Source organism: Leptonychotes weddellii, chromosome 4, assembly GCF_054177405.1.
Source record: "Leptonychotes weddellii isolate Sample4059 chromosome 4, ASM5417740v2, whole genome shotgun sequence".
NCBI lineage: Eukaryota > Metazoa > Chordata > Mammalia > Carnivora > Phocidae > Leptonychotes > Leptonychotes weddellii.
This window is the reverse complement of record NC_138372.1, coordinates 138,361,445-138,384,544: the sequence shown is the minus strand read 5'-3', so window position 1 is coordinate 138,384,544 and position 23,100 is coordinate 138,361,445. Positions and strand designations below refer to the sequence as shown.

General features: G+C 47.2%; 1 long non-coding RNA gene across 1 annotated transcript; it reads left to right on the top strand.

Moving 5' to 3' along the window:
* Positions 1 to 1,789: 1,789 nt before the first annotated feature.
* Positions 1,790 to 12,927, top strand: LOC145720949 (uncharacterized). Its single transcript, XR_014144314.1, has 3 exons — positions 1,790 to 1,889; positions 6,589 to 6,849; positions 12,828 to 12,927. It is a non-coding gene; the product is annotated as an uncharacterized LOC145720949 (long non-coding RNA).
* Positions 12,928 to 23,100: the final 10,173 nt, after the last annotated feature.

Genomic DNA, 23,100 nt, shown 5'->3' with positions numbered 1-23,100 from the left:
GCATTTCTTACATGGCGGCTAGCTTCCAAGAGACAGGAGGTGGAAAAGGCCAGACCATCCAAGGGCTGTCACAAGAACTGGCATTTGGGTCATTTCCACCATGTCATAGTGATCCAAGTTTATTTTATGTCATAGTGATCCAAGTTTATTTTATGTTGCAGTAATAAGGCCCCCCAAATCTCAGTTGCTTAATACCACTGAAGTTTATTTCTTACTCATGCAAAAAAGTCTATTGTGGGTATAGTCATCTTCCAGGGCAGCTGTTCTCCATGGGGTCGTTCATTTTTCCAGGGTGCTTTGGTCTTAAGGCACCTCTATATCAACACGCGCTTCCAAGATCACTGTTGGAAGAGAAGACAGAGTTTGCATGCTCCCATGCAAAAGCGAAATGTGTCCCTTTCACTCACATTTCATTGGCCAAAGCAAGTTAAGTGGCCAAACCTTATTTCAAGGGGACAACGAAGCACAATCCTCCCTCACAGAAAGACATACTGGGGAGCAGCGGTGACGTCACTTCATTCCTCCAGAGGGTGATGCTCATGAGGATCGACTGAAATCAAGTCATCATTGGGACCCACACAGCCACACTGAGAGGGGACTTCTAGGAGGCTGGTTAGCGCCACTCAACACTCAGCAACTAACTCCTGCCCTCCAGCCTTAGGGAGACAACTTTAACTGGTGAGTCCTCACAGTTACTGCACATTTTGGAGTTTCCGGGTTGTCTTGGTCCATTCGGGATGCTGTAACAAAATGCCATGGACTAGGGGGCCAACAAGCAACGGAAATTTATTTCTCACTGTTCTGGAAGCTGGAAGTCCGAGATCAAGGCACCAACAGATTTGGTGTCTGTTGAGGGTTGGTTTCCTCGGTGGTCTTCTGATGGTGGTCTTCTCACCACGGCTTCTCAAGACGGAAGGAGCAAGCAAGCTCTCTGCTCTCTTTCATAAGGACCCTGATCCCGCGCATGGGGGCTCCACCCTCTCCAACCAGTTACTTCCTGTGGCTCCACCTCTGAATACCATCACCTTGGGGGTTAGGATTTCAACACAGGAATTTCGCAGTGACACAAACGTTCAGACCACAGCTCATGTTTGTTTTTTAAGGAGTCGAGACTCTTCAGCATTAAATTTAAAAACACAAAAATTCTTTTTGTGTGAAATGAATAGACATAAGGATTTCAAACAACTCACAGAGTGTATTCCAGTGTTTGCTTTGCTTCCCTATGTTTTCATCCCCTTCCAGCTGTAACCCCCAGGACAACAATAACCCAAACAGAGCACTGTTCTCTAATATGTAAGGCCAGAGACACTCATAAAAGCCTTGGCCGTGTGTTCAGTGCCTCTGCTCTGGCTCTCCACCTCGCTTCGATTTTCCCTAGGAAGGGTGTCAGTGGGAATGAAGGCACGTTCCAACCCCATCACGCTCTTAGGGCGCAAGAGGAGTTGTTTCGGTTTAAATTGTACATTTTCCACTCTTGCTCCCTTTGGAGAGATTTAAAACCCCTCACTAGTTTACAGGCCTGCGTGACCTAATGGGGAGAGAGCTGTGTACAATTTTTTGTCTTCAGTGCTCTTGGGAAAGGCTACTTAATCATTAGCCAACCACTTATTTTCTCTTAATCTCTGTTAATTATCTTTTTGTAACCAGAGGCAGGAGGAGGGCTGGGAGCCAAACCAACCCAACAGGTGAAAGCAATACTAAGAAGGGGAGGGACCGTTAGCCAATCAGAGTGAGGCGGAGAGGCGGGGCAGACACCCCCCGCCCCCCCGCCCCCCCCCGCCGCCCCCCTCCCCGGAGCGGCAGCGCTGCCCGGCGCGCTTGGCGCTGGCGGCGGGGCCAGGTGGGGGCAGGCTGGGAGCAGAGATCTTCCGAGTAGTTGGCTTTTCGGGGTAAGTGAGATTTAAAAAGGAATTTAACTCTTTTAGCAAAAAGTTCTCCAGGAAATGTGTACGTTCCCTGCCTTAGTACAGGGCCTATGCAGACAGTAACGCAACCACTGACGGCTGACTTGTCCTTAGCAGTCTGGGACACAAGGCCCGAGTCGGGTTTTGCTTGGTGTGGTAACCCCAGGGCCTCTCATGAGGCCCGGCACCTGGCAAGCTCCGAGTCCCGCCTGGCTGACGAAATGAATCCGCAAGTTTATTACAGACGACGGTATGGGACGGTGCCCAAGGCTGTTTATTCCGAACACGCGTTCTTATTGCCCAGTCCTTGGGTGTGGATGGTCTAGGAGGCAGAGAAGGGCGGGAGTTTGTAGAATGTCTCGCAGTTTGGGTTTATGTGGTGTTTTCTCATTACCTTCAGGCTATACATTTTTGGCAGAAATATGAGAGAGCGGATCAGGTGATGTTAAATTTGAGCGGGATTATGATGGTGTCTGACGGTTTTGTCCATATAAGGTTACTATAGTTTTCTTTCTCATTAATAAGTATCTCCCAGAGTTAGATATGTTGAGACCCTGTGAACATCCTGTTTCTCGTGACACTTTGATCCACTAGCTTTAGGAGTCATGGATGATTTGATGATTCAATTGATGAACCAATTATTACCATGATGATCGCCAAATGTTGACTTTCTAATTTTCATCCTTCCTTCTGTATTTATTAATAGTCTACTGTAAGAAAGAGCTTTCCTGGGCGCCTGGGTGGCTCAGTTGGTTAAGCGACTGCCTTCGGCTCACGTCATGATCCTGGAGTCACTGGATCGAGTCCCGCATCAGGCTCCCTGCTTGGCAGCGAGCTTGCTTCTTCCTCTGACCCTCCCCCCTCTCATTTGCTCTCTCTCTCTCTCTCATTCTGTCTCAAATAAATAAATAAAATCTTTAAAAAAAAAAAAAAAGAGCTTTCCTTTTCCCCTGCTTACTTATTTAAATCAGTTTTAACTAATTCATTCTTATTTGAATCAATAATCTATTACTATTATGAATTATTCTGACGCTTAAATTGTCCCAGGTTTGGTCTTTGGGGCCTCTTATGTTTTACTGCCCTGCCCCAGCCTTGGAAACAACCATTGTCCTAAGGTGCCCTCTTTCTTTTTAGTGGGGAAGGTATTTAGATACCAAGACCTGGGTGCCAGGGAAGCCCATTGCCACTGGAGTGTCAACGCTTTTTAGCTTTCTTACTGGGCAGACCTAGGAAGTATCTCTGTATACACACGTACACACACACACATACACATACACCCACACTTTGTTTTATATCTATCTGTCTGCATTAAAAACCATTAGTTCAAACCATAAGTTTATACTGATATCTCTAATTCCAACCTAACGTCACAGAGCTTCATTTTAACTCACTCCCTTTCCATGTTTATGACTTCCTTTTCCAACAGTAAAAAACCTGGCTCCTATCATCTAGGATGTTTTCTTAATCCTAGAATATACAGAGAGTAGTTTCAAAATAGTTAACCCATACCTCTGCAGGAAAAAAAAGCAAAATGGAACTACTGACTTGAGTTCAATGTTTACAGATAATTTTTGTCTCTAGCTTCAGGATAGATGGTTCAAATACTTGGCTTGAAAGTTACTCAAGATAGCTATGGTTGTTGTTTTAACCACTATGTTTGGGTGGTTTGTTTTGCAAGGGATTGTAGAATGACTTTGCAAATGAGCATTTATCACAGGTCCAATGTGAAGAAGTCAGGCAGGACCTAAACGACATCAAGCTCTGGGGAAAGAAGTTTCACCTGACCCTTGTAGAAATAGGCATTTATTAGTTTAGACACTTCTTGGGTGAGTCTGGAAAGAGAAGTACTGGCCTTGGGCCTAATTATGAATGAGGTGAAGTTTGTCTTCGATATTCTGTCTCTCTCCTTTCTCCATCATTCCCATCTGATGTGATGGGAGCCTCAGCCCCCAGATACTCACTGCTCTCTGGCTGCCCTGAACATCCTGCTATGGTTTTCCAGCTTTGCTTAGGTCTTCCTTTCAATCCTCCAATTAATCTTTCTAGTCTCTCAGCTGTGGATGACCTGTGAGCCCCTGGAGGTATAGCTGTCTAGTCAAACACATTCACAAGAGAGAGTGAAACGATTAGCCAGCTAGGTAGGTACCCTCCCCTAAGGTACGAGTGCACTGCAATTATTAAACTCAGGCCCTGGGGAAGCATAGAAGAGAGATGTCTTTGGACCAAGCCCTTCCTATCCTGATCCCTGACTCCTGCCTACTTAATCTGTGGACTGCAGTTGTCCTGCTGGGAAGAGCTGGAGGAAATGTATGTAATGTGTGCTGACTTGAAATCATTACAGATCATTTATCACTTGAATGGTTCAATGCATAAGTAAATACGTTGTATTTATATACTTCTGTTCCTGAATAGTGAGCTTATGAGCAGCTCCATTCCATAGATCCTGATTCAATGGAATGTCTTTACTATCTACCACTTGAGTAATACGTGAAGCAATGAGTTAGCTGGAAGAACTAGTCAGTGGAAACAAGATTAAGATCCCCATCCATCGCTGCTGCTGTGCCCACAGGGTGGGATAATTATCAGTGACTCTTCAAATTAAGGAGTTTGAAGAGAACTCCTTACTGAACTGCGGACTTACTCAGGTGCATGGAGCATTTCATATATTGACCAGCACAACCGCTGTCCCAGAAGGTGGTGGGGTGGGCTTCAGAAGCAGTTAGAAGGATTGACTGTAGACTGTGTAACCATTTCTCAGGGGTTTCAGAAATTATTTTGGGTAGGACAATCTTTTAATAAGAAGGAGTTTCCATTATAATCAAGATGAGGGCTTAGAGTCATCGAACTTGAATTTTCAGAGATACATTAGTCTGTACCGCAGGCTGGCAAGGCAGGGCATAACTCCTGATATAATGCCATGTCGGGTGAGAAATGGTGCCTGCCCGTCCAAAGCGCTCTCTGCAGCTAACTTCCTAAGTGTCTCAAGGGCAGAGCACAATCAGCATATGAATTTCAGTATTACAGAGAGATTTCCAGGGAGTTACATTACAAATTAATAGGCTGAGACTGAATTTGGAGGGATGATTAAAGTACCTGGTTGGTCTATCTTCTGTGTCAGAACTTCTTAACTTGGGGCTCAGGGAGGGGCTTCAGGGGATCTATGCCCTTCCCAAACTACATGCGATTTTATGTAAGGTCCTGCATTTTAATGAGGACAGAGACAGCAGCTTTCCCTGGATTCTCAAGGGGGCCCTTGACCCCTCAAGGTTAAGAATCTTGATCGAGTTACCTAGTTCTGAGACTGGGTCGCCTGAGACAAGCCTCCACCCCAAAGTGTGACAGGAAGTAGGGCACCAGGATGGCTCAAAAATGCCATAACCACCTCTGCTCCCTTAGTAGGACTCACTTTCCTCCTCCTAAGAGAATATTCGAATGCACATGAGGGCCGGTGAAGGATCTAACTGCTCTCATTTGTTTTAAAGAGGGACTCAATCCCAAAAAAGTTATGCTCAACATACCTCGCACTGGGCTGAGACAGGCTTGGGAAGCAAGGCTCACTTGAACAGCAAGATGTACTCTGGAAGAACGGTGAAAGACAAGAGTGTGAAGTATGCAGAATTTGTGGCCTGTGAACTCAGTTTCCTCATCTGCAAAATGGGGATGATGATGATAGTACTGACTGCATGGAGTTGTTTGTGAGGATTTAATGAGTTTATACTCTGTAAAGCCCCAGAACAGTGCTCAGCATGCAGTGAGCAGCCAACATAGATGGTTATTATTATTGTGGTCAGCATCAGTTTGATCTACGTAGTCGAATTCATCAGTTCCTTCAGTCAGTTGATTGCTAGTACAGACCCAAATTTTGAATCCATTTAGGATTCCATAGCTATATAGAGAAGAGTTCAGTTAAAAGGTAAGTAGGTTTGATTAATTTGATTTCAGGGGGCATTTATGGCAGGGAGTGGATGGGCGTGTTTTTCAGGGAAACCCAGCTTCAGTCCCGAGGCTGTGGGTATAGCATTTCTGCCCAGCACAGGGCAAAGTCCCAGCTCATGTGAAGGAGAAAAACAGTATGATCTTAATGACCTACTTCCTGAGGGCCATCTATATTGTAAGAACTCTACAGATATTATCACACTTATTCTTCACAATAATTCTGTAAGGTCAGCTGGATATACCATTTCACATATGAGAAAATTGAGAATCAGAGAGGTTGAGTCATTTTCTTAAGGTCACACAGCTGACTGGCACACACATTGACTGACTCCAAAGCCCACACTCTGTCTTTTAGACCCAGCTTCCTCCTGATTTCACAATTACCAACTGAGATGAGAATCAGTTTATGATGCCACCCAATTTTCCTATGTTAGCGATATAGCTTATTTCAAGGGATCTGGGGAAGGAAGAGAAATGAGAACCATCGATTTCTTCATCACTTCTCAGATTCAGTGTGCTCTCAACTTAGCCTCACTTCCTCACACTCCATATTCGATGTGCCCCTCCCCGGTTCTTCTTCTTCTGCAGCCCCTGTCCCACTTAGCATCATCATTGTCCTGCCTGTCCCAGCAGGCAGGAAACCAGGGAGTCTCTTGGCTCCTTCACCATCAGCCTCCATTTTCAAGCAGTTACCAAGTCCTCAGATGTCTTTCTTTCTTTGTTCCCTTTATTTATTTTTTTTAAGTAGGCTCCACACCCAATGTGGGGCTTGAACTCATGACCCTGAGATTGAGAGTTGGATCCTCTACTGACCGAGCCAGCCAGGCATCCTTCAAGTCTTCATATTTCAGTCCTCAAAAGGCCTCTCCATGCTTACCACATTTGCGCTACTCTGGGTCTCATCCTTTCGTGGCCTGGATATCTCAACACTTCCCCAGTGGACTCCTAGCCTTCGGTCTCTCCCGCTGTGATCCATCCTTCATGCTGTCTGCAACACTGCTAAAGACAGGTTCGGTCTTATCATTCCTTTTAGTCCCTCCAGTTGCCTACAGGATAAAGCCTGAACTCCTTGTTGTGGCTTACAATGCCGTGGTCTAGAATTTCTGGGATAGTCACCCAGAAATGAGCCACAGATTCCCCTTTCTCTGGGCACTGTCCTCTCCTCATGAGTTGGGCTACCAGGTACAAATTTGCAAAACGTGACCTCACCCCTTAGCGCTAGTAGATTGGACCAGGGGAGGTCCCATGACTGGAGCTGTACCAGTCAAGAGTTCTCTCCCCAAGAACGGGAATCGGGACACTTTCTCTGGGCCTGAGTCTGTAGCACATACACTCTACAGAGCACTGAGCAGGACAGGTATTCTGTGATCTGTACTGGATGGTGTCTGGAGGGAGAGGGAAGGACACCAATTCCTGTCTGCAGAGAGAAGCCGAGGAAAAGATGGAGAGTGAACGCTGGCTGACTCATCCTGACCTTCTACTTCAAGTTTTTGTTCTTCCTGGCACTCCCCAGTGTGTCCCCGCCTTTGGGTTCTGAGAGATTTCCTGTTGCTTTATGGTACATTTTTCTCTGTAGCTTAAGCCAACTTCAGTGGGTCTTTATATGCTATCCAAGACCCAGCTAATCTGACCCCATCCTTCCTCCCCATCTCTCTTACCAGCTCTCCCACCTTCCCTCTCTTCTTTTTGTGCATTCAGCTTTTGCATCAGCCAAGAAAGCACTCATTTGCTTACCGTTTGCCCCACTCTCATCACTCTGTGCCTTAGGTCATGCTGTTCCTTCTGCCTGCAATCCCCTTCCATAGCTTGTTGGTCTCTGACACTCTTACTTGCCCTTTAAGGCTGTGTTCATACGTTACTTCTCTTCTGAAGCTTTTTGTTAGTCCTTCCTGTGGTCTCAAGGCTCCGTGCATGCCCCATTCTGGAACTTGCCCTCTTGACTTCGTGTTTGTTTACGTGTCTGGCTCCCCATGAGACTGTGAGCTCCCTGTGGGCAGGGCACAGTCTTCCTCATTTCTTCAATTCTATTGTCTGTAGCTCAATTTGTACAATTTCTTGAATATGTTGGTAAAAGGAAGGTCTGTGGCTCAAAGTTCTTGGCTAGTTATCTCAATTATGCATTCCCTGCATAGACATGGTACATGGATTGGGGTAGAGATGCCTTCAGAAGTAGCCCCAATATGGGACTGTTTCAGAAGGGGAAAGATAGAGGGCCTCGAGGAATCAAACCTGTACCCCCTCATTCTGGACTTCCCTCAAAGCACCTCAGCCTCAGAGGCTCTGGCTTGACCTTGCTTCCTTTCTGGTCAGGAATTCGACACAGCCCAAGGATATCATGACCCCATGGCTGACCTTGGCTACCCCCAAAACTTGGCAGGGAGTGACATTTGACATTGCTGTTTCTCTTCCTCCTTTCGGTATCCTCTCCCAGGCACCTGATTGGCCCACATTGCCTCCTGGCTACCCCTTCCCTTCCTCTTCTCTCCTTTCCCACCTACCACTACATCCCATGCCCACCCCTGAAGTTCCCCACCCCCCAGTCATGCCACCCCATCAGAATTCTCTTTCAGGACCCATATCCTTGACATTTCACTTTCTGAATTAATGAGAATTTATTACACACTGTGCCAGGCAGTGAGCTAAATGTTCCCTGAGAGTTTGAGCCAGAACAGGGGACATTGTAGGCCAGGCTCTCTGGGCTCGGATCCTGCTAGGAATAGGAATAATAATGGTTTCTACCTCACAGGAGTGTTATGAAATTTAATGCATGTGAGGCACTTAGAATAGCACCAAGCATACAGTAGGTGCTCAATAAGTTATTACTCATGGGTAAAGGGAACATTCCTTCAACATGAAGGCACACGAGCATCCTAAGGAAGCTAATGGTTTGGTGACCCTTCAAACCAATATTATTTAATATCTGTTCAAACTTTATTTGGGCAGTGGTTTGCAGCCTGTAGCATGCACCAGAATCATCTGGAAGGCTTTAAAAACAGCTGGGCCTCACCCCCAGAGTGTCTGATGCAGGAGGTCCTATACTGCCTAAGGATTTGTATTTCTTTTTTATTTTATTTTTAAATTTCTAGTTATTTTATTGTTGTAAGAACACAACATGAGATCTACCCTCTTAAACTTTTAAGCGTACAATATAGTATTATTTTATTATTATCATAGTACAATATAGTATTATATGTTAATTGTAGGCACCGTGTTGTATAGGAGATCTCTGGAACTTCCCCATGTGTCTGGAGTCTTTATGCCCATTGATTAGCAATTCCCCATTTCTCCTTCCTCCCTGCCCCTGCTGACCACAGTTCTACTCTCTGGTTCTATGAATGTGACTATTTTATATGCCTCATAGAAGTGCAGTCATGCGGGCGCCTGGGTGGCTCAGTTGGTTAAGCGACTGCCTTCGGCTCAGGTCATGATCCTGGAGTCCCGGGATCGAGTCCCACGTCGGGCTCCCTGCTCAGCAGGTAGTCTGCCTCTCTCTCTGACCCTCCCCCCTCTCATGCTATCTCTATGTCATTCTCTCTCTCAAATAAATAACATCTTTAAAAAAAAAAAAAGAAGGGCAGTCATACAATATTTGTCTTTCTATGACTGCTGATTTCAGTTAGCATAAGGTCCTCAAGGTTCATCCATGTCGTCACAAATTGCAGGATTTCCTTCTTTTTTTTTTTAAGGCTGAATGATATCTCATTATACGTATATGCTGCATATTCTTTATCCATTCATCCATCAGCGGACATTTAGATGATTTCCACATCTTGGCTATTGTGGATAGTGCTGCAATGAACATTGGAGTACGAATTAATATCTTTTTGAGATCCTGATTTCAGTTCTTTTGGATAAATACTTCAAGTGGGCTTGCTGGGTCATATGGTAGTCCTATTTTTAATTTTTTGAGGACTCTCCATGCTGTCTTCCATAGTGGCTGCACCATTTTGCATTCCGCCAGCAGTGTAAGGAGTTCCAATTTCTTCACATCTTCAGCCAACACTTGCTGCCGCCTTTCTTTATTTATGTATTTATGTATTTATTTATTTTCCTACTGGGAATCCTAACAGGTGTGAGCTGATATCCCATTGTGGGTTTATTTGCATGTCCCTGGTGGTTTTGTTGAAGAAATTATCATTTCCCCATTGTGTATTCTTGGCACCCTGTCAAAGATAGTTGACTGTATGTGTGTGGATATGTGTTATATATGTGTGATTTCTGGCTTCTCTATTCTGTTCCATTGATCTATATGTTTGTCTTTATGCCAGTCCATACTTTTTTGATTACTGTAGCATTGTGACATATTTTGAAACCAGGAAGTGTGATACTTTCAGCTTTGTTCTTCTTGCTCAAGATGGTTTTGGCTGTTCTTGGTCTTTTGTGGCTCCATATGAGTTTTAGTATTTTTTTCATTTCTGTGAAAAATGCCATTGGGATTTTGATAGGAATTGCATTGAATCTGTAGATTGTTTTGGATGGTATGGGAATTTTAACAATACTAAGTCTTCCAGTTCATGAAAAGAGGATGTCCTTCTTTTATTTGTGTCTTCTTCAATTTCTTTCATCAATGTTTTGTAGTTTTCAGCCTAGAAGTCTTTTACCTCCTTAGTGAAGTTTATTCCTAAGTATCTTATTCTTTTTAGTGCTATCATAAATGGGATTGTTTTACTAATCTCCTTTTCAGATAATTATTAGTGTACAGAAGTGCAACTGATTTTTGTATGTTGATTTTACATCCTGCAACTTTACTGAATTCATTTATTAATTCTAACATGTATGAGTGTATGTGTGTAGTCTTTAGGGCTTTCTATATAATATGTCATCTGTGAAGAGACATTTTCCTTTCGTATTTGGATATCTTTTATTTCTTTTTCTTGCCAAACTGCTCTGGCTAAAAATTCTAGTACTATATTGAATAGAAGTAGCAAGAATCAGCAAGCATCTTTGCTTTGTTTCCTGATTTTAGAGAAAAAACTTTGTTTTTCACTATTGAGTATGATATTAGCTCTGATGAATACATATGCAAAAATCCTCAATAAAGTACCAGCAAAGTGAATTTAACAGCACATTAAAAAGATCATGCACCATGATTAAATGGGATTTATTCCTGGGATGCAAGGATGGTTCAATATATGAAAATCAATTAATATACTTCACATTAACAGAATGAAGGATAAAAATCATATGATCATCTCAATAGATGCAGAAAAAGTATTTGAATTCAATGTCCTTTCATGATAAAAACTCCCAACAAACTGAGAATAGAAGGAAATTGCCTGAAAATAAAAGCCATATAGGATTTGCATTTGTAACAAGTTATCAGGTGATGCTGATTTGCTGGTCTGAGGACTAAACTTTAAGAACCACTTTATATAGAGGGGTGCCTGGGTGGCTCAGTCGGATGAGCATATGACTTTCGATTTCAGCTCAGGTCATGATCTCAGGGTCCTGGGATCAAGCCCTACATTGGGCTCTGTGCTCACCAGGGAGTTTGCTTGAGGATTCTCTCTCCCCCTCTTCCTCTACTCCTCCCCCCTGCTCACATGCTCTCTCTCTCTCAAATAAATAAATCTTTTTTTTTTTTTTTTTAAAGAACCACTTATTTAGAGCCATGGTTCACAACCTTGGCTGTACATTAGAACCACTTGGAGAACTTTTAAATTAAAACACCAATTCCTGAGCTGCATCTTGTGCAAATAAGTGAAGAGCAATCAAATAAGGTCAAAGGCTATTTATTCAGAGCTTGCACTATAAGAGAATCAAACACCACCATCACCCCAGGCGCCCCTAATCCCATTTTGGTATCTGCCTCTGAGAAGACTCAAACTGACACAAAAGAGTTGGAGACAACTCTATTTCTCCCTGTAGCCATAACCTCCTGGTTTTGATTTAGGTCCTGTAACAGCTTGCGAGGTATAAAAGTTTAATAAAGGATTCATCGATGAGGAAACACCCTGTCTCCTTCTCCTTAATGGGGTCTGGAGCAGGCTTAACTGATGGAGTAAATATTACTCTTCCATTTTAGGGCTGAGTGAGGTGGCCCAAGGGCTTCTGGTAGAGTAGGGTCATGGAAATCACAGAAATGCATACTTCGGGAAGTCCCTTTTTAGAATCCTCAGTGGACATATGCATCATTGCCCTCAAAGCCAGCTCATCCCTGGCTTTGAAAAGAAGCACTTGGCAGAGAGGATTGGAAATTAAGACAAAGTTGCCAAGTAGAACTAATCAATGACAGGATGCCAGGAGAAGTCAGGGGGGAGGGAGTAGCAGTGCATTTAGGAGGATGTGCCTGGTGGACATTATCCAGCAACAGTTCCCACTGAGCAACTGAAAGTATTCAGTAAGCACCTAAGTGCAGAAAATACTGCTTGGAGGGGTTGTCCCAAGCAAGTGAGAGATAGGATCATAGGCCTTTCTAGGACATCTTCTAGCCCAGTGGATTTCAAACGGGTCCCTGGGGTTACCTCTGGGATTTCCTGGAAGGAGAAGTGGAGGTCCCTACGGATATGGGTCTCCCTGTCATCCTGTTCTTCAACCAAAACACCTCTACCGCAAAGGCTCTGCCTCTCAAACCCAGGTCTGAAACTGCTAATGTAGTTCACCCCTTCCTTTTGTCCTCAGAAAAATGGAAGCCCAGAGAGGTTGTATGACTTATTTAAGGTCACACAACAATTTCATAGCAAAGGTAGATGGGATTAGAACCCAGGACCCTTAATTTTAGTCCTGTTTTCTTTCTGCTTCATAATGCCACCCCCTCAAGGAATTTATAATCGCTATGTCAGTTTAGTGGCTATGTCAGCTTGGACATAATCTGCAAGCTTTATTGACAAATACCTCAAGCAGATGTTCAAGCTGGGGCTGGGTCAGTGTATCAGTTTCTTGTTCAGAGGAGATACCAAAGAGATTTCCCTGCTTTTCCCTCAAGTTGTCGTTTATACATATATTACTTATATTTCCTCATGGATATTTAAATCCATCATTTGACAGACGTTCTGCTGCAGAGGCAGAGTTAGGTGATGGAAGGAGCATGGATTGGGGAGCCAGACAGATCCGGGGCTGAGCCCTGACTCCTACACCAGGACCTCAGATAAGCTTACGTTGTCTTTCAGAGCCTCCGTTTCTTCCTCTGTGCAATGTGGGCAGCTTCTGTTACAGGTTACTTTGAAGATTAGAAACGACAGAAGTGAAGCACCTAGCCAGTGCCCAGCACATTGTACGTGCTCCATAATTAGTAGAGAGCATAATAGAAGGGTGAGAACACTTGTTTTATGACCCCTCAAGGAGTCAAAGTAGAGGAGAAAATAACACATGTTGCAGTGAGGGGACAATGAGCTGGTAAGATGAGAGAGTAGTACGTGGGATCAGAATTAATCCCCAACAGGGGTTCAAGGGGAGGAGGAACTTGCCTTGGAATTTCAGGGATGGGTGGTGGTTGGGAGGGGGGTATTCCATGAGGAGGGGATCAGAACAATGCAAAGAAGCAGAGGAAGACGAATCAGAGCCATGGAGTTATCGGGCGTAAATTCTAGTAAATCACTGAAATATTAGGAGAAGCTTTAGAAATGCATGTCACTGCTCCAACAGGAAGGAAAATTCTGGAAATAGTTCGTTGTTCTTGATGAGGACTCAGGTGGCTTAAGAGCTGAGGAAGGAGTAAACCTTAGGTTTTCTCATTTTTGTTTCTCTGGGCCCTTTCCCGAGCTCTTTCGGGGTGTGGAAACTGAGAACCAAGGAATTTAAGTGACTCCCCCAAAGTCACACAGCTGGGAAGTGGCAGAGTTGGACCCAAACCATTTGATTTCCCAAACCGAAGTTCCTTCCAGTTTCACATTTCTTTGGTTTCTCTGTCGTGTCTAAGGCAGGACTGGGCAGATAGATAAGAAATACTTGGGGGAAAAGCCATCAATCTTGACTGCAGCTTGAATAAATAGACACTACAACAGCATTCTTCAACACTAAGTGCATACTGAAATCATCCAGGGAGCTTTAAAAAAAGAAATGTGGAAATCAGGCTCTGATGCACGACTCGCATCAGTATCTCAGGCAGGGCCTGGGCATCAGTATGTTTAAGGCTCCCCAGGTGGTTCTGGTGCGGCCAGGACCATGAATCATCAGGCTGGACTGTGCGGCACACCTGGTCCAACCTACGTTGGCATTTCTCAGAAGAGTTCCTGAATGGCACACCATCTGTGTCTGCCACATGCCCTTCTGCGGTCCCCTCATTGGCAGGCGAGTACTCCCTCCCTCTCTCTCTTTCTGCCATATTGCCTCTTGATTTGGTCTTGGTACTCATGGTGGTGACTAATTAATCCTCCCGGAACAATCAGAGGACACCTGATCGTGGGTGAGCCATCTGGAGATCCTTTTTGGTTAACTTGGACTTTGGGGAGGCTGAGGGGAAGAAAGTGGGAAATGACTCATACCCCAGATGAAACGCAAAAACTGCACTCAAGAAAGGTTGTGGTACTTGGGCTGTAACTTTTCCTCCTGTCTCTCAGTGGTTCCAGATGGTCCATTTTCTCTTTCTGCACCCCCACGTCCATACTCACTGCTGTGTGTAGGGAGGCACGAGGCACGGACTCTCTGGGCCATTCCTGTCCCAGTTTACAAAGTGAGTCTGGTGTTCCTTCAACAATGAGTGTCTGTAAAATGCTTTGTGAGGAGTAGGGAGAGAACTCCCACAATGATATCTTTTACAGTAGTATTCTCTTTCATAGATGGGAATAGAAGGAGTCAATCCGTCACAAATATTTATTGAACATTTGTTTTGCCTAACACGCGGCTAATATTACAGTCCTGCCCACATCCCCTTGCCTGGTGGGGGCGGCGCACGTCCCATAGCGGCTGTGTATGGTGGCTGCAGATGGCTGAATAAGGTTTGAGGGACGAGGAATTGTTATCTCTGGCATGCATCCTTATAGCAGGGCCCTCAGGCCACCACTCAGGTAGCAGAATTCAGGGAAGAGAGGGCAGACACTTAAAGAACAGGGTGTCAGATTCTTGTCCTCTGATTTTTAAGGAGGCATTCTTAAATCCCAGTAGAGAAGCAATAACCTTAAAAGCCTTGACTTTAAAATGCAAGGACTAGGGCTGGAGGGAGAAAGGGGTCCTGTGGATTTCCAGAGCTTCTGGAGGTGTGCTTCTCACCCCCCTTAGAGGAGGCACCCGAAGCTCTGAGAGTATGAGCCGCTTGTCTTGGGATTCAACGTGCAGGCTTCTCGCCCCTCCTGGGGTGCCCTCACCATGCTGCCCCAGAAAGGGAGTGGTGGCAGCCCCCGGGGGGTGGCAGAGGGGATCACGGGGTAGGAGAGAAGAGAAAACGGGCAAGGAAGCAGCAGAGGATGGCTCAGTTGGTATCTAGGGAATACATTCATTTATCCACTCACACATTCATCTTCTGGTTCCAGAGCATATATTCCTCCCAGACTTCTGAGAAGAAACGCCTTTTGCTGCTGCTGCTGCTGCTGCTGCTGCTGCTTCTCCTTTCCCCCCCCCCCCTTCCTCACAGCCCTTAAGTCCTTAAAAGCTGTTGCTTGTCCTTGGTCGTTCTCCAGTCCCATTTGTTCAGGAAAGCAGCCCAGGGGAATAAAGCAAAGCCGTCAGATAACTTTGGATTTAAATTCCAGTCTTTATCACTTTCCGGCCCAGTGACCTGGGATAAGTCACTTACCTTCCCGTACGTCAGGCTGCCCCTGTATAAGTTAGGGTTCATGAGAGCTGCCTTCAGACAGTCGGTGGGTAGCAGGCGTGCGAGGAGAAACCTGCAGGGTTGTCCGCTGTGTGCCCAGGTGCCCCTGTGTGTCACCGACATCACTGTGGGAGCCCAAGAAGCCGTGGCCTGCTAGCAGGACCGCGGTCAGGACGGCAGACCCTGTGCCCTGCCCAGCAAGGTGTGTCCTTCCTGACCGCCCCACCGTCCTGCACCAGGGATTGGGGTGAATGGCACAATTCACATGGCATTGGTAAGGAATGTGCTTCATCAGAGGAAGGTGCAGCTGCAGAGAACAACACATAACCAGAGACAGGACCCGTGGGCGTCCAGATTCTCCCATCAGCCTTCTAGAAGGGCGTGTGCAGACCCCGGCTCTGCAGGGCCTGCGGTTTGGTCTGTGCTCCACGAAGAGCCCCCTCCCTCCACGTGTTTCCCTTCCTTTGGAGGGATCTTAGGAGAGGAGCTTTATCAGTGGGCAATACCTGGGCGGCTTGGACCAGAGGCCTGGGGGGGCGGGGAGGGGAGGCCACAGCCAGTGCACAGAGAGAGTTTCCGGCCGAAGAATCCACAGCGGGCTCCAGGCTAGCCTGTCCCTTTCCTCTGGGTCACTCTGCCGTCCTGTCACTCTGCCTTAAAACCGCACACGACCACATCTTGAACACTTGGGCCTGGATCCCAGGCTGTCTTCCCAGCGAGGAGAGAGAGAGACAGGTTGCCTAATACCAAGTAGAATGAAGCACAGGGATTCTGGAAACACTCCCAAAGCAGAGTCGGCTCTTGGCGGACTCACGGGTTTCATTTTGGGATCAAATAAGCATCTCTCTTCCTGAGCAGTGAGTTGAACTAGAAGTGCTTTATTTTGACTCGGGTGATAGAGTGACGAGTCTGGGTGAGATCAGATGACTAAAGGCTGGCTCCCAGCAGGATTTTTATTTACTTCTCAGTCTTCCTACAAAGCAGAGGGTCTGTGCAGTCGGTGGGCATTGTGGCTCAGCTGACAGTTCTCCAGGAGGAGGGCTCAGCACCCACAGTCCCCGGGGTGACGTAAGGTAAACTATTGTATCCACTCTGGAATAAAATGACCGAACAGTGAGATCCAAGCCTTGCCCTGAAAGGAGCAATCTATTTAAAAACAAACGTCTGCCTGGGAAGAGCAGTAAAGGTAAAGCAGCTCGCATTTCCAGTGCCGACATCTAGACAGAAGCCTGTGTCCAAAAGGAGGCTGAGAGGCACAGAACGGGCTGCCCAGCCAGGTGGCGGCTGTCCTCTGCCCCCAGCCCGATGATGAAGTGTCGCCCTGCCTCACCCTGAGTGATCCTGCCTCTCCCCTCCCCATCCCGGGCCTCTGCCGTCGCCAGCGAGGAAGCTGTAAACATCCTTGTACGTGAGCCTTGGGTGCTTTCACTTCTGTGGGGCAGAACCCCAGGAGTGGAATCGCTGAGTCAAAACTTCAAATCTGTCATCGTAACAGCTGTTGTCACATCGCTTTCCCAAATGCCCAAATGCCTGGAACCATTCGCAGTTCCAGCAACGATGCAGGAGAGCTCCCTTTGCTCGGCAGCGCGGCCAACAAACGCACTCCAGCCGCACTGGCCCCCCCTTACCCGCCGTTCTGCTGTCCGCGCTTTCCCTTCCCCGGGTCCCCGAGGTCACCGCCCCCTGAAGGCAGATGGTACTTCTTGGGACGGGAGGTCAGAAGGTCCGTAGTGGCCTAAAGCTACGTCCCGGCGCCCAGGTCACTCACGCCGCTTCATCTCATCACGTAGGCATTTTATCATCTCACGTCATCCCAAGAAGGGTGAGTACGGAAGGATGAGATATTTTGAGAGAGACCACATTCACATAACTTGTATTACAGTATGTTGTTACAGTTGTTGATTGCTGTGGATCTCTTACTGTGCCTAATTCATAAATCAAACTGTATCCTAGGTATGAACCTATAGGAAAAGACATGGTAGAGATAGGATTCCTTACTTGCCGTGGTTTCAGGCATCCACGGGTTGGGGGGCGGGAATCTTCATTTTTTCCAGGCTGGTAGGCATAAAGTTAGTTTACTTTGCACTTCTCTGCTGAGTTTGTGTATCCTTTTGGATGTTTGTCGCTTTGAGAACTGCCCTTCTCTGAGTTGTCCCTTTTCCCCCCTTTCCCCCCTTTTTCTATACTTATCCGTTAGCAAGGGTCCTTGGCATAGTATAAGTATTTCACCATGAGGATTTATGTTCTTCAGCTTGAGAAAGTTACTTTCTATTCATTTGATCACTTTCTACCCTATTTTCCATGCTCCTTGTTTTTGGACCTCTTACTGATCAGCCTGAAGTCCAGAGGGCGGGCCGTCAGGAAGAGCAAGGGCATGGGGAGCCACAGCACGAGCTGGGCCCCACGGGGACGGAGTGGAAGCTGTGCGGGTTCCTGCCTCTGCCCTCGGTGGTGTGGTGGGCAGGTCTGCCTGTGGTCATGGGGACACACACATGCACACGCACACACACACACACACCCTACCTGGCCCGGGAGTCCAAGCCGCTGAAGGAGGATGCAGGGGAAGGCCGAGCAGGTGCATCTCTGGTGACTGCTCGCACCAGGAGAGGAACCAGCAGGTAATTCGAGCTGCAAATTGGTTGCCAATTCACTTCCACCCTCCAGGTCTTGGCTTAAGAATCTCTCTTGTGGCCTACTCTAACCAAAATATACAGTGAAGGAAATTCAGCCTAGCCACGTGGATGCATTAGAAGGCCACCACAACGTCCTTTGAAATCTTATTTAAAACTCATGTAGCATGCGTGACGCTCATATAACACACACAGAGCTATGCGCCAACTACTTTTCTAAGCATCTTATGAATATTTACTCGTTTCATTTTTATAATGCCCCTGTGAGGTAGCTGATATTAATAACCCTGTTTTACAGAGGGAGAAACTGAGAACAGAGAGGTTAAGTAAACTGCCTAAGGTCACACAGCTGGTAAAAGGCAGAATTGGGCTATAAACCCAAATGGTCTGACTCCAGGGCTTATATGCCCCACCATTCCATTATGCAAAGACAGTACGGCCCTCCAGCCAAATGGATGTCTAAAAGTGAAAACTGGTGAGCTGTAGGACTTTATTTTGGGAATTGTTTATTTGGGTGTGTTTTTATTTTGGACTCTTCCAGTGGAAATGCTGCTAAGGAATCTGTTCCAGTAAATAGAGGCTCAAGATGAAGACAGATAGCTCAGACAATGTGTGTTCTGCACTCATTTGATTCCTCTGCTGTAGCATTCTGAGTGCAGGTCCTGCCCTGAGAGGGATGAGGTGGGCCCTCCGGAGGAGGTGTGCGTGCTACCTCTGTGCTCCTCCTGTCTCTGCAGGCTCTGGACTCCCGGGGGCTGAGTCCCCTCGGCTGGGTGTGGTCTGAGAGAGTACCTCCACCTGTACCTTACAAACATGAGCTTATAAAGCCTCCTTGGCCCCCAGGACTGGTCCCTTGGCTCATAGGCGAAAGCACAGGGTGCCTCCATGTCTAGGCCAAGCCTGGGGTCTCTAGCAATGAACATTTATCCTGCCTCAGCTACTAGGATGTCACAGAAATGTCAGGCCACCTTCCCTGTTGCTTTAGCCTTGGAGTAACTGGGCCACCAGAGAGGACGAGGGAAGCAGGTTTATCCCCCAGTATCTGTAACCCCGCCCTCCTGCTCAGAAGCCCCTCAGCCATGTCTTCCCTGAGGACCTGGGTGAGTGTGGGGTCACCCTCCTCAGCTCCTTCCAGAAGCCAGGACCAGCGCATTCCTCAGGCACACAGCCTTCCCACCTGCACTCCTGGGTCCCACCCCCCAGCTGCTGTGGGCAGTGCAGGGTTAACAGACAAGCCTTTGGCCTGCACTGATCCCCAAGAGTGAAACCTGGGGTGGGTATGTGATTTGGGGGGAATCTTGCACAACTAGATCCTTGCCTGCCCCCAGGAGCCCCCATGGCGCATGGAGAAGGCAGGCTAGGACATGACCGTGGGGCCCATCTCGGTGATTCTCAAACTTGGGCATGCATCAGAATCCTCTGGAAGGATTAGTACCCTACCCCGTAACCCCCAGAGCTTCTGATTCAGTGCACCTGGGTGGGCCCGAGAAGGTGCTTCCCTTACGAGTTCCCAGACGATGCAGCTAGCTGCCACGAGGGCCCCACTTTCAGAGCCACTGCTTTACTGAGCATTGCCTTCTCCACTGAGGCGTGTCACCGTCCCAGTACTGACAAATCGCGGCTGCCTGCCCGGCCGGGGAGCAGCCTAGAGGCCGTCTTTTCTGCCTGCCCCATCACCGAGTTGGTCAGCATCAGCAAAACCACCTGGACGCCCGCACCCGACAGCCCTGGGGGCCCCAGCCCTCTGACTGGATCCTGCTGGCTGCACAAAGCGTTCACTGTGGCGTGAACTTGCTGACAAGCACCACCCTGTGTTTGGGGGATGAACCAAATCTTCATAACGTTGGACCCGTGGATTCCTGGCTCTGAAAGCTGATGGGAAAACTCCCCCCGCCCTCTCAGCCACCCGACCCCTCGGCCGGCCTCCGCAGCCTGGCCGGACTCCGCCGGCTGCTGCGCATGCGCAGCAGACGCCTGACTCAGTGCGCTCTCCGCTCCCCCGGCGTGTTCGCCCTCGGCCCTCCACAGCTTGCGCCCCGACCTGGTACTTGAACCAGAGGCGCGTGCCCAGACCGGCAGAGGGGAGCGGCTCGGGCCTGCGGTCAGGGGTGTCAGCACTGCAGACGATGTGTGGGTGCACGAGGGCAGCCCCGCTTGACTCGAGTCCCCTTCTCAAAGCCTCCGTGGAGGCCTAATGAATTCTCTCTCCTTGGCTTGCAGGGAGTGTCACAGTTTTCCTGTTGTTCTCTCCCCTCCCCAGCCCCTCTTCCCATCACCATGAACTTCAGGGGAGGAGTGAGACATTTGCATATAGGAAGAGCTCCTAATCACCTCCTTGGTGTTTAAACCTGACTGTCCAGCCCGTGGGTCTTCACCTGGGCCCTGAACCCAGGTATGGATTAAAGGATAGGTAGGTCAGCAGGTGCTGAGGTCTCCATCTATAAAGTGCCCCCCAAACCGCAGGAGAGTAAGGCAGAAAGATGGCACCTGAGTGGAAACACTTCAGCTGCCCTTGCTCTCAGCCTCAAGCAAACAAAGAGAATGTCCCTCACTGGGGTCCTTTCTGTTGAGTATTTCTGCCTCATGCCCGGCCAGTGGGCAGCTGCTCAATGCTCGCAGTCAATGGAGTATTTCAGGGGGTTGTGCTAACTACCAGAAATTAGTCATTTATTTAACTAATTTTTAAATGGGTTCAAGAAGTTCAGAAAACGGCATGTATGTGATAAATTCTAATTGCAAACACAAAGAGGACATGAGTTTTATGAATATAAAATTAGTTTTCCCCTGTCACTAGTAATGAATATTAAACAAGTGTTTATTGAAAAATTCATTTGAAAGGGATGCTAAATTATCACTTGCAACAGATCTCAGTTTGACCCTGTGCAAATGCTGTGGAAATGTTGCATTTGCGTACAATTTTCTGGGTGAGTATTCACAGCTTCTGCATTTTCAGAAGAGCCACGAACAACCCCACCAACCAGAAGAGGGTAGGAATCACTGACGAAGATAAAGCTCACAACTCCCCACGTCTCCTTCCTCGCCTCCTTCCCTCTGCCCAACTATCTTCATTCTTGGCTTTCCCTTGTCGTCTGATGTGTGACCAGACTGGAACCATGTATTTCCCGAATCACCAGCATCCTCTGGATTAAAATGAGCTGGAAGGGTTTTAGGCTCCAAGTAAAATAGTAAATACAAACATGCTTTACAAAATTATCCAAGACTAAGGTACAAAAGAAAAGCGAGGAGTTGTCAATATTGTGAATGTAGTGTAGTGACTGATGCCCGATCTCTTGGCAGCTCCGTCCACAGGCTGTTTACCTCATGTTGGGAGAGCTCAAGTGTGATGATGATACGAACTAATGTGGGTTGGTAGCCTCCTATGTCATTCCCCTATGAACTAAGTAGCATTATCCCCACTTTACAGACTAGGAAACTGAGACCTGGAGGGTTTATGTAACTTGTCTAAGTGAAACAGAAGGGTTTGACCTGGAGGCAGTCTCACTTTGGTCCCCAGCTTTTAACCACTATTGAGCAACTGCTGTGTGCCAGGCGCTGTGCTAAGCAAGTGATGAGAACGAACTTACTGAATTTTCACAACAAATCTCTGAAATGAATACTGTGATTGTCCGTAACTGAGCTAGAGATCGCCCATCTCTTGCCACAAAATCACAGAACTAATAAAGATTGGGGCTCAGGTTTACCCCTGACAGTCTTACTGTAGAGTGCACCCACCTAACTCTTGCACTGAAATGATAGGCTTTAAGGAGCTGCCTAAATCAACCTCCAAATAACCATGTGTGGGGCGGGTATTCGTTAAAGGTGATTTCTGTTATTGGAGGATTTGAGCTATTTTTTTTTTTTTTTTAAGATTCAAAATCTCATCAGTGGTGAATAATTTCATCAGCCTTCTCACACCTCCCATGACCACACATGGGCTGCAGCAGACATTCACTATATGCCTACTGTAGAAAGCACTGGGCGCAGTGCCGTAGGGGCTGCAAAGATGAACAGGGTGGTCTGTGCCCTCCGGGACCGCCTGTCTAGGCTGCAGGCAGACGCGTACAGGAAAGCGCCGTAGAAAACAGACCGATGAGATGCCCTGACGACGTGTGTAGGAGTCTGGGGGAGAATCCTATGGCATTTGCTGGCGGTCTGGTTCCCTGGTGGGGAGCGGGGTGGTGGTGGGGGTGGGCAGGTGTGGCAGGCGTGGTGAGGGTTTCGAGGGGTGCCTGCAGCCAGGGGAGAAATGCAGTCTGAGCTATTACCCAGCCCGCTAGCTCCTCTGCTGGTTCCAAACTGTAAGAAAGAGGATGATTTGGTCTCTGCATCCAGCTGATCACATGCCACAAGCAGCTCCTTGTTTTCCCTGCCCATGCGTTCACTGCCCAGTGCGTGGGCAAATTTTGGAATTGGGGGTTGTGTGTGGTCACACGGGAGCAGACCCTTCTCTCAACACTTCCGGCCCTGTCTTGGGGGCAGAGAGCCCTTGGGACCACCCCCACCCCCATTTCCCAACTGATGATAACTATAGCTGACGACCCAGCATTACATAAGAGGATTATGAAACTCTGTAACTGGGAGGTAGGTGATGTGTGTGTATAAATAGACACAAACCTCACTGCTGTGCTACTTTAAGATCCAGAGACATCTAGTGGCGGAAAATTACATCTGCAGGCCTGTCTGATTCTCTCCAAGTAAGTGACTTAAGAAGTCCTAATTTGTGAGACTTTTGTATATACCCAAATTGGAAGACCTTGCACGAAACGACTTTGAAAGAAAAGGAATGTACAGAATTTTCCCTTGTAAGAGGACAGGATTGTCTTTCATAAAAAGTACCATATGCCTACTTGAAGCCTGTTCTTCCCAAAGTGTTAAATGCACATGATTGTGTAGAGTGTGTAAAAGAGAAAATTAGGGTAGAATGACTCTCACATCCTCGACA